Here is a 12,190-nt window from a genome sequence, read left to right as displayed (position 1 = left end):
CTATGAAATAAATTAATTAATTAAAAAAAAAAACAAGCAAACAAACTTTCCAAAGACAAGCTACCAGGATATTTAAATGTAAAAATCAAGAAATAAAATCTTGTCTTTACTGAGGAATGACAGTCAAAAAACACACAAAAAAGACTGGAAAAAAGTCACTTTGCAGCTAATCTATCTAAACCCCCAAATATATATGCCCAAGTTTATGTTAATGGTATTACAAAACCATATATATGTGTGAGTGTACATACATACACACACACACACACACACCCTCCATTATCAAAGTCATTTTCTACTTACTACAGTAAGTAAAAAATTCATGGATATACCTTATAGTCTTTCTTCTTGTTTTCTTTCTTATTTTTTAGTTTCTACCTCTCTAAAGAATGCTTCTGCTGAGCTTTCCATTTTTTACTCCTTCAAATTAAAATGCAATGATTCACCAGTTATTACCACAATAGCCATACACATGTTGAAGAGAAGCTCATGATTATAATCTGCACAATTACCGACAGCTAGATAGCATGCCGAAACACAGGGTTTTGAAAGGCAGCTTCATTTCCGATGGAGATCAGGACAGTAATAAAACAGTTTCACAATCTCGTCACTAAATACATCTTTGTTTGCGTGGTCTATGCATATTGTCATGGGGCAGGTGCAGGGAAATGTAAAATATAAATATTTAAAATCCTACTGAGCTGTTGTGAAGTCAGTGACAAAGAAAAACACAAACAGGAGGGCTTCGTGTGTAAAGCTAAATACATAAATAACTACGAAATCACACAAAAAAGCACCACGTCCGCATTTCTTATGTGGTGCTTCTCATAATTCAGTAGCAATATATTTTTACTGATCTTAAGCCATCTGAAAAGTATGTCAAGCAACACTAATTTCATCAAGTCTTAAGCCCCAAATAAAGTTAACCAGTAATGAGCAACACATCATTAGATTTGCCTTGTAGTTAAGAAGAAATCATTATCTAGCTATCTTCACCCCACAAAGTGACCTGAATCAGCCTTGGTCTTCATGCAGTCAGGCTGACCAGCACCTGGACACCACAGGGGTCAGCAGAATTCAGCTGCCCTGAGAAAAGTCAAAAGACAATGGGTTTTGTTCTGTAAAGCCAAACAGCTTTTTGGTAGAAGGCTACCCAGAGGTGGAATCCTGGTTGACATCAGTCCACTTACCTGACAAAACTTAAAGTAACTACTTGGATGAAAGTCAATGAGCTAACCAGCTTTGCCTGTTCCACTTGAGAAGTACAACTTTTTTTTTAAAAGGACAAAGAAATAGCGGCGCCTGGGTGGCTCAGTCAGTTAAGCCTCTGACTGTTGGTTTCAGATCAGGTCATCATTATCCCAGGGATGCAGGATCGAGCCCTGCGTTGGGTTCCCTGCTCATCACAGAATCTGCTTGAGATTCTCTCTCTTCTTCTCCCTCTGCCCCTCCCCCCACCTAAGCTCACTCATTCTTCCTCTCTCATAAATAAATAAATAAATGAAATATTTTTGAAAGATAAAAAAAGACATCAAAATAGTTTTCCAACTAAATTATAGCTCTTTAAATGCATACTGAAATACTTGGCAAGGCACAGGGAAAGTGAAGAGAAAGCAAAAGACAGAGCGACTCTGGCTACTAGAAAAAACGAACAGCAGACTTCAGAAAAGGTCAAACAACAAAATGTACTTCCGCATCTGAGAGTATACTGAAACACATAACCCAAAGAGCCCTGCTGAAAAATACATTTTTAAGTGTATCACTACATTATTTGTATTCTTATTTCTGGGTAAAAACATAAAAGATATTTAGAGACAACTGGAGAACTGAATACAAATTAGGTATTAGATAAATATTAGAGAACTGGTATTCATCTTCTAAGGTGTGATATGACATAGTGATTCTAAAGCAGAACATCCTTATTTTTAGAAGATGCACAGCAAAACATCCAGGGTCAAGCTTCCTGTAACAAATAATGACTTTAAGTGATATCCTTCCGATCTCATCCTTTTAATCTTTTCTTCATGATTGAAAATTTTTATAATAAAAGATGAAGAAAAATTAAAGCATATAAGAAACTACATTAAAAAAGAGAAAATTGAAAAATAAAATAAGATTCACAATTGTGATCATAATAAAGAAAAATATACTTAGATGACTACATTAAAACAAAAGCAACCCTGAGAGGTTAAGTAACTCTCTGGCTAGCTTTCCATTGGACATGGTTGGCTGGCTAAGCCAGGGACCCTGAACTTCTCCCTGATAGACGCCTGGGCCACCCCAGAGTAGGGAACTGAAAAACCGACTCTGTATCAGACCGGGGCTCCAGAGGATGAAACCCTTAGAACTAATTACAGCAAACTCATTCCAGATGAGAGACAGCAGGGAAACTGCCCATTTAGACCTGAGCACTGGATAAATTGGGATACCTTTTTTCCAGACAACTTACAACCACAATCTGGCAACTGGCCAAGCTTGCAGCCTAAATTAATGTTATCTTTCCAGTCCAAGTAGACTCAAACACAGAAATTAACCTTTGAGGGAACTACAGCTGCTCAAGCCCTAGTTAGCCACCAGAATAAGAGCAAATTCACTCTGGATGAGTACACATTGAATACAGACTTCAAAGAATTTCTTGAGTTAATGGTTTAAACACATACACACATACAAATAAAATAAGGAAACAAAGACTAGTGAGGAAGACTCAATAAAAATATCATATCGCAGGGCACCTGGGTGGCTCAGTGGATTAAGCCACTGCCTTTGGCTCAGGTCATGATCTCAGGGTCCTGGGATCGAGCCCCGCATCGGGCTCTCTGCTCCGCAGGGAGCCTGCTTCCTCCTCTCTCTCTGCCTGCCTCTCTGCCTACTTGTGATCTCTCTCTCTCTGTCAAATAAATAAAATAAAATCTTTAAAAAAAAAATATCATATCGCTAAATTAAACTCACAAAGATCTCATAATTTGGACTGTCAGAATTTAAACTAAGTGTTTAATATGTTTAAAGAACTAAGAAACTGAAAACATAAGAAAGGATAAAAAATGCTGTAATGTCTAAGCCAAAAACTTCTACAACTGAAAAATACAATTATAAAAAAAACAATTATAATTAAAATGCTAATTTAAAAGTTGGCAACAGTCCTTAAATCCTACAGTGTCAAATGTTGGCAAAGATTTGAAATAACGTGAACTCTGATACACAGATGGTTCAGTATAAATGTATACAGTCACTTTGGAAAATGATTTGATGTTATCCAGTGAAGCTGAGATAAGCACACTCATGCCCCAACAATTTCATCACAAATTACATATTCTACAAAAACTCCTGCACACATTCAAGAGGAGATAAGTTCACGAATGTTATGGCACTGAAGTGTGTAATAGTTAAAAGGAAAGCAAAAAAACAGTGATGTATCTACACAGTAGAAAACTATACAGCAGTGAAGCTGAATGAGTATAGCTATATTCATCATGGATAAATTTCAAATTACTGAACCAAAAAAAGGAAGTAGAAAAAGAATAAGCTAAGCATAATCTGACTCCTTTTAAAAAAAAAGATAAAAACATATAAAGCTAAACCAAGTAGAACCAAATGTAATACACATGTGAAAAACCATTAAGAAAAGCCAATGAATGATAACACAAGATTCAAGATGGTGGTTACTTCGCACGCGCGAGAGAGAGAAGATAAAAGAGGGGTACATGCAACTTCACAGGTACTGGTAACATTCTATTTGGTAGGATGGTTGACTGCCTCACCAGTTTTTGTTTACTGTTTTCTGTGTCTTATAAGCATTTTTTCCTATGTATTCAAAGGTAAAAATTAGTTAATGAAACAAAAAAGGAAAATAGTATACTCGGGTATCCTAACCAAAAGCATATTATACCTTATAGCAAAAAACATGCCTCAGAAAAAAAGAAACTAGTTAACATTCAGGACAATCATAGCAAAACATCCTTATGCATCAAAAATATAGATACTATGTTAAGTAGAAGCCCAATTTTCTCGGGGAGACTTCCATTCTACGTGAATGCCTGGGAGCAAAGCCTATCTGCCATACAAGGGGCTTACGCTAAATAATCAATGATTTTTCTTCTCCCATTATTTCTGTTCACTCAATTCCAATTCTAATGATATCTTACAAGTACAATTTTTGACATCTGTTATGTTCTTCTAAACCCAGCCTTAACTTTATATGATGAAAATCTTAAATTTTCCCAGAATGATACTACCTCTTTCCACATCTATTGCTGGGATATAACTTATATTCTGTGTTATTCTATCTCATCATAATTCATGTCAGAGCTACATCTGCTATTTTGACAGTGATGTTTTGGCTAGAAGCTGAACAGATGGATATTTTTCTCTGGTATGAATATTTGCCAACAATTGGAAGGGTGTAACACTTATTCTCAAGAAAACCCAAACATAACCATGAGGAGTCTAACAAATAATTAAAATATCCACTGTTGCAGATACAAGTTTCCACAGAAACACAATATGTAATCAGAAATTTTGATATAAAATGACAGTTAATTAAAGAAATACTTTGGTAACGTTGTTAAGTTAATGCTACTAATAATCATACTAGAACTTGGAATTTATATAGGTGTTGTGTTCACACTCACCTGGCTCTTACGGTTCTGTGAAATAGATATTGAGGTATTATTACCCTGACTTTACATAATCAAGGAATAAAGCATGAGGAGCAGGGCATGTTATCCTAGAAAAGGACTGATCTCAGAAATCAGACCTGGGGTCTGAGCTCGTCCGTGCCTCATTAGTGGTGTAACTCTGAGCAAGCAACTTAATTTCCCAGAGCCTCCATCGCCTCATTTGTAAACAGGCAGAGTAACACTTAGTACACAAGCCTCCTGCGAGAATTACATAAGATTTATAAAAGCTCCTAACAAGAGTACCTGCCATACAGTCGGTTCTAGAAAAATATATCCTTCCTTAAATAATACTTCGGTAATGAAGTCCTGGTTGACAAGAAGAAAGCAAAATTTTCATCTTTTACTCCTTTCCAAAGGAGTCAGGGGTGACTGGGATTTGGGTCAAGAGAGAAGTGCGTACCTACAACATCAGTATAAACCGCTGACTATAAGGAGCTCCAAACATTCCACAATCAGTTCCACAATTCCAGTGGCTTCTCACAGACATCCTGAAGCGATGGCCAGAGTCTAATGAGCGGGTCACTAAGTAGTTTAGAAAAGACTGAACTGCCCTATCAGAAACACTCGTGACTCATTTGATACTAAACCCCATAACCTGTAATGTTGTTATCTGACATCGAATATACGCATTACCTTTCTACGTAAACAGTAACTCCATGTCACAAACAGCTGTCCACACTCATCCACAGATTCCCTGCTTCCGTGATCAGGGATGTATCTATAGGTTCCTCCCTGGAGCTTCAAGCAGACGCCCTTCAGCCCAACTCCTGCGGCTCAGGGCAGGGGAGGGCAGTTGCGGTCTCACTAGGAAAGGCAGGCAGGGGTGAGGGCAGACCTGGGCACAGGGAAGCCAAGGGGCTGCAGATCATAACCACTCCCAACTATCGCATCAGACAAATGAGACGAAGAGCCACAAGAGAGTGGGAGTAGTGGCGTTCTCAGAGCCTTCCAATCTTCATGATTTTAGTCCCTTGCCCTTGCATTTCCTGCTTAGGGGTGACACACGGCACTTCACAGAGTATTTATTTGCTCATTCCAATATTTTGAAGAAATATGGAAAAAATGGAGTCACAGTCATGAGAGAGGAGGTCCAGTAGCCCCTGCTTCTCTTATGGATGAACACAGTGCCGTAGGGATTGAAGACACTCACAGACCTGACCTGACCTTGATTCACCTAGGCAGGTGTGCCCCTCCTTAGTTCCCCATCTCCACCACAGCATGTAGTTCCTCCAGCCTGAGAAACACAGTGGACTGGAACTGTGCCTTTTGAATGGTCCTTTAGGCTATGAGAAACTTCAGTAATTATTCAGTAAGTGTGCTGGAATGGCTAAGATCTTTAATTTCATTGGTAACCTTAATCACATCATAACATTCAATCTGACTGATTTTCAAAACTGGTTTTCATTATAATCTGAAAAGAACTGAAAAATTCTTTTAGATGTAAAGACCTCTCTTTCACGAGTAAGAAGATGTTAATCCATTTCTTTGAGAGCATCATCCAAGCATCATTCATGTAACTCACAGGCTAGGGGTGTTTTGCACACTGCTAATATTATGAATAAGACTGGCAAGGACTCTGTCCTCATGCAGCAGAAAACCGATAAACAAATGAACAACCACATTTTAGAGAGTACTAATGCTCAAAGAGAACGTAATATAGATTTAATGGGGGAGTCCCTTTAGATTGAGAGGTCAAGAGAGCCCTTTCTGAGAAGACATGTATACTGAAACTTGTACATCTAAGACCATTCTAATCAGAGGAACTCGCAATTGTATGGACTGTGTGTCAAAAACAGACCTGGTGTATTAAGGGAACAGAAACAAGTCTAGTCTGCAGTGACCTGGTGGAGGTAAGCTGGGAATAGGTATGTTAGAAATGCAAACTTAATTCTTTCTTAAGTTTTTTTTTAATTATTTATTTAAACAATTTCAATACCCAATATGGGGCTTGAACTCAGGACTCCAAGATCAAGAGCCACAAACTTTTTTGACCCAAGCCAGTCAGGTGTCCCAAGATATTTGCACTGTATTCTAAATGTGATGGGAATCAGTGAAAGGTTTGTGGAGAAAGGGGAAATAAGACCTTATTTATGTTTTAAAAGATCATTCTGGGGACCCCTGGGTGGCTCCTTCAGTTAAGCATCCCCCTTCAGCTCAGTTCATGATCCCAGGGTCCTGGGATCCAGCCCCAAGTCCAGCTCCCTGCTCAGAGGGGAGTCTGCTTCTCCCTCTACCAATCCCCCTGCTCATGCGCTTTCTCTCTCACTCACTCTCTTGCTATCACTCTATCTCACTCTCACTCTCTCTGTCTGAAATAAACAAAATCTTTAAAGAAAAAAAAAAAAGATCACTCTGGTTGCTAGGTAGAAAGATTACACCGTAACAGGAGAGGACGAAGAACAGCGAGGAGACTTCTATAATCAGACAAGATATAATGTTACTTTGGACTATAGTGGTGGCAAAAAAAAGGGGAGAGAAGTAAATTATAGATACATTTTGGAGGAAGTGTTAACAGGAATTACTGATGAACTGGAATGGGAGTGGGGGTGGTGGCACAATTAATCAAAAGTGATGAGCGGCACCTGGATGGCTCAGTTGGTTAAGCAGCTGACTCTTGATTTGAGCTCAGGTCATGATCTTAGGGTCCTGAGAATGGAGTCCCCCATCAGACTCTGTACTCAGCCGGGAGTATGCATAAGGATTCTCTCTGCCTCCCTACCTTTCTCTTTCTCAAATAAACAAATCTTTTTTTAAAAATCCTATACCTCAACAATTCAAATAACCTTACTTCATGGGAAGTATTAACCAAATCCAATTTCCCATATATTCCACAGCAAAATGGTAGTTGACCCAGGGATATATGGGAAATTGGATTTGGTTAATCCAATTTGGGAAGTATTTTCTTTGGAGCATATAACAATACATGATTAGATGAACTTTTCCCCTTTTTTTGCTACTGGTGGACAAAGTTTCTATTTTAGGAAATGTTGATTAAGTATTCTACCCTTCTCTTCTTCCTCTCCAGCTCATGTACTAAAGAGTCAACCAAAGGACTAAATAACAAAATTTTGGTAGTGGTAAAAACTCTATCGTAAGATGCCAGGCTGGAGAACTGAGTCCCTTTGCACAGTACTAACAGTTTAAACTGGAATAGATAACCTCTCCAGCCCCTTTACTTTTATGCATGAGATGAAAATAATACAAGTTTACACAAAGCCATCATACAATTTTCTAAGGTTCCGTCTGCCTCTAAAAATCTACGATAAAAATATTTACAAACTAGATTTGGCATCATATGTTGTTACTTATGCTTACATAATGTATTTCCTTATTTCAAAGTTTACTTCAGAAGACCCTAAAGTAGGGCAATTCAATTTGTTTCCATGCTTAATGATCATGAGATAATTTATCTTAGAGGACTCTTGAATTAATACCATTTTTTAAGGGAAGGCAAAATTGATATACTATTGGACTGTGTGGTACTTCTTCTACACTACTCTCCAAGGTTTTGAGACCTATGAAAATCAAGTATGACAACAGGAATTAAACAGCATCCACAAAGGTAAGGAAGAAATAAAACTGTCACTATTTGCAGATGACGCGATATACTATATACAGACAACTATAAAGACTCCACCCAAAAGCTATTAGAACCGATAAACGGATTTAGTAAAGTTGAAGGACACAAAATCAATGCACAGTAATTTGTTGCATTTCTATACACTAATAATGAAGGAGAGAAAGAGAAAATAAGAATATAATCCCATTTACAGCTGCACCAAAAATAATAAAATACTAGGAATAAACTCAACCAAAGAGGTGAAAGACCCACAGTCTAAAAACTAAAAAACACTGATTAAAGGAACTGAAGATGACACAAAGAAATGTAAAGACATTCCATGCTCATGGATTGGATGAATTGCTAACATGTCTGTATTACTCAAAGCAACCTATATGTTTAATCGAATCCATATCAAAGAACCAACAGGATACTTTACAGAACTAGAAGAAACAATCTTGTGATATAGAACCACAAGTGACACTGAATAGCCAAAACAATCCTGAAAAAGAAAAACAAAATGAGGTACCACAATTCTGGACCCCAAGACATACTACAAAGCTGTAGTAATCAGAAGAGGATGGAACTGGCACAAACACAGACACATAGACCAAAAGACCAGAATAGAGAGTTCAGATCTAAATCCACACTTAACAAGCTTACTTCTAGGCTTCACTGTCTCCCAAACTTTGATAAAGGAGGAAGAATATCCAGTAGAAAAAAGACAGTCTTTTCAACAAATAGTGTTGGGAAACCTGGACAGCTACATGCGAAAGAATGGGACTGGACCACTTTTCTATGCCATACACAAAATAAACTAAAAATGGAGTAGAGACATAAATGTAAAACCTAAAACCATAAAAATCCTAGAAGAGAACACATGCAGTAATGTCTCTAACATCGGCCATAGCAACATTTTTCCAGTTAATATCTGATGAAGCAAGAGAAATAAAAGCAAAATTAAACTGCTGGGACTACATCAAAATTAAAAACTTCTGCATAGCTAAGGAAACAGTCTGCCAAAACATAACCTACAGAAAGGGAGAAGATTATCTGCAAATGACATATCCAATAAAGGGTTAGTGTCCAAAACATATAAAGAACTGTACAACTCAATACCCCCCAAAAATAAACAATCCAATTAAACATGAGAAGAAGACATGAACAGACATTTCTCCAAAGATATCCAGATGGCCAACAGACACATAAAAAGATGCTCAACATCACTCATCATCAGGGAAATGCAAGTCAAAACTACAATGAGAGATCACCTCACACCTGCCAGAACAGCTAAAACCAACAATACAAGAAACAACAGGTATTGGAGAGGATATGGAGAAAAAGGAACATTCGTGCACTGTTGGTGGGAATGTGAACTGGTACAGCCGCTGTGGAAAACGGTATGGAGATTCCTCAAAAAATTAAGAGAATTGTGCAATAATCACACTATTGGGTATTTGCTAAAAAAAAAAAGTACACGAACACTAATTCAAAGCGTTACATGTACCTCTATGTTTACTGCAACAATTTTTACAGTAGCAAAATTATGTAAGCAGCCCGTGTCCATCGATAGATGAATGGATAAAGAAGACATGAGTTTTATGTATATATGTATTATGCAGTCATGAAAAAGAATGAAATCTTGCCATTTGCAACAAAATGGATAGAGGTAGAGAGTATAATACTAAGTGAAATAAGTGAAATAAGCCAGTCAGAGAAAAGACAAATACCATACAATTTCACTCATTTATGAATTTTTAAGAAACAAAACAAAGGAAAATAAGAGACAACTCAAGAAACAGACTCGCACGTACAGAAAACACACTGCTGGTTACCAGAGGGGAGGCTGGTAGGGGGATGGGGGAAACAGGCGGTGGGGATTAAGGAGTGTACCTGTCCTGATGAACACTGGGTGATGTATGGAAGTGCTGAATCACTATATTGTAAACTATATATCATATATTGAAACTAATATCACACTGTATGTTAACTATACTAGGATTTACATTTACATGGGATTACATACCCATACACGGCTCCCCACTCACCGGGGAGTCTGTCTCTCCCTCTGTCCCTCCCCACCGCCTAATGCTTGCATGCATGCACTCTCTCTTTAACATTGTTAAAATATCTATACTGCCTAGAGCAATCTATACTTTTAATGTCATTCTGATCAAAATTCCAGCGGTATTTTTCAAAGAGCTGGAGCAAATAATCCTAAAAATTGTATGGAATCAGAAGAGACCCCGAATTGTTACGGAAATGTTGAAAAACAAAAACAAAACTGGCGGCATCACGTTACCTGATTTCAAGCTTTACTACAAAGCTGTGATCACCAAGACAGCGTGGTACTGGCATAAAAACAACACATTGAACAGTGGAACAGAGTGGAGAGCCCAGATATGGACCCTCAACTCTATGGTCAAATAATCTTCGACAAAACAGGAAAAAATATACGATGGAAAAAAGACAGTCTCTTCAATAAATGGTGCTGGGAAAACTGGACAGCGATATGTAGAAGAATGAAACTCGACCATTCTCTTACACCGTACACAAAGATAAACTCGAAATGGATAAAAGACCTCAACGTGAGACAGGAATCCATCAGAATACTAGAGGAGAACATAGGCAGTAACCTCTTCAATATCAGCCATAGCAACTTCTTTCAAGATATGTCTCCAAAGGCAAAGGAAACAAAAGCAAAAATGAACTTTTGGGACTTCATTAAGATCAAAAGCTTCTGCACAGCAAAGGAAACAGTCAACAAAACAAAAAGGCAACCCAAGGAATGGGAGAAGATATTTGCAAATGACAGTACAGACAAAAGGATGATATCTAGGATCTATAAAGAACTCCTCAAACTCAACACACACAAAACAGATAATCATATCAAAAAATGGGCAGAAGATATGAACAGACACTTCTCCAACGAAGACATACAAATGGCTATCAGACACATGAAAAAATGTTCATCATCACTAGCCATCAGGGAGATTCAAATTAAAACTACATTGAGATACCACCTGACACCAGTTAGAATGGCCAAAATTAGCAAGACAGGAAACAACGTGTGTTGGAGAGAATGTGGAGAAAGGGGAACCCTCTTACACTGTTGGTGGGAATGCAAGTTGGTGCAGCCACTTTGGAGAACAGTGTGGAGATTCCTCAAGAAATTAAGAATAGAGCTTCCCTATGACCCTGCAATTGCACTACTGGGTATTTACCCCAAAGATACAGATGTAGTGAAAAGAAGAGCCATCTGTACCCCAGTGTTTATAGCAGCAATGGCTACGGTCGCCAAACTGTGGAAAGAACCAAGATGCCCTTCAACGGAAGAATGGATAAGGAAGATGTGGTCCATATACAGTATGGAGTATTATGCCTCCAGCAGAAAGGATGAATACCCAACTTTTGTAGCAACATGGACGGGACTGGAAGAGATTATGCTGAGCGAAATAAGTCAAGCAGAGAGAGTCAAGTATCATATGGTCTCACTTATTTGTGGAGCATAACAAAGAACATGGAGGACATGGGTAGATGGAGAGGAGAGGGAGTTGAGGGAAACTGGAAGGGGAGATGAACCATGAGAGACTATGGACTCTGAAAAACAACCAGAGGGTTTTGAAGGAGCAGGGTGGGGGGGGGTGGGGGGGGTGGGAGGTTGACGAACCAGGTGGTGGGTAATAGGGAGGGCACGTACTGCATGGAGCACTGGGTGTGGTGCAAAAACAATGAACCCTGTTACGCTGAAAATAAACAAAAAAAAAAAAAAAAGACTGTATAATGTACTACATGTAAAAATGAAATATCTCTAATTACTAATTATCTTGTTATCTGTATATTAAAAAAATTTTTAATAAATAAATAAAGTATCTGATTCTGATAATCACACATCCTCTTGTACAGATCTAGTACTCACTGGTGATACCTGACTTACTGTCTTCCCCTCTCAGGG

At 38.1% G+C, this 12,190-nt stretch overlaps 1 protein-coding gene across 1 annotated transcript in view; it reads right to left on the bottom strand.

The window, feature by feature from the left end:
* Nucleotides 1-12,190, bottom strand: part of SMYD3 (SET and MYND domain containing 3) — a 699,109-nt gene that overhangs the window by 427,702 nt on the left and 259,217 nt on the right. The window lies entirely within an intron of this gene.

This window comes from Meles meles, chromosome 17, assembly GCF_922984935.1.
Source record: "Meles meles chromosome 17, mMelMel3.1 paternal haplotype, whole genome shotgun sequence".
Taxonomy (NCBI): Eukaryota; Metazoa; Chordata; class Mammalia; order Carnivora; family Mustelidae; genus Meles; species Meles meles.
This window is presented reverse-complemented; position numbering and strand designations above follow the sequence as displayed.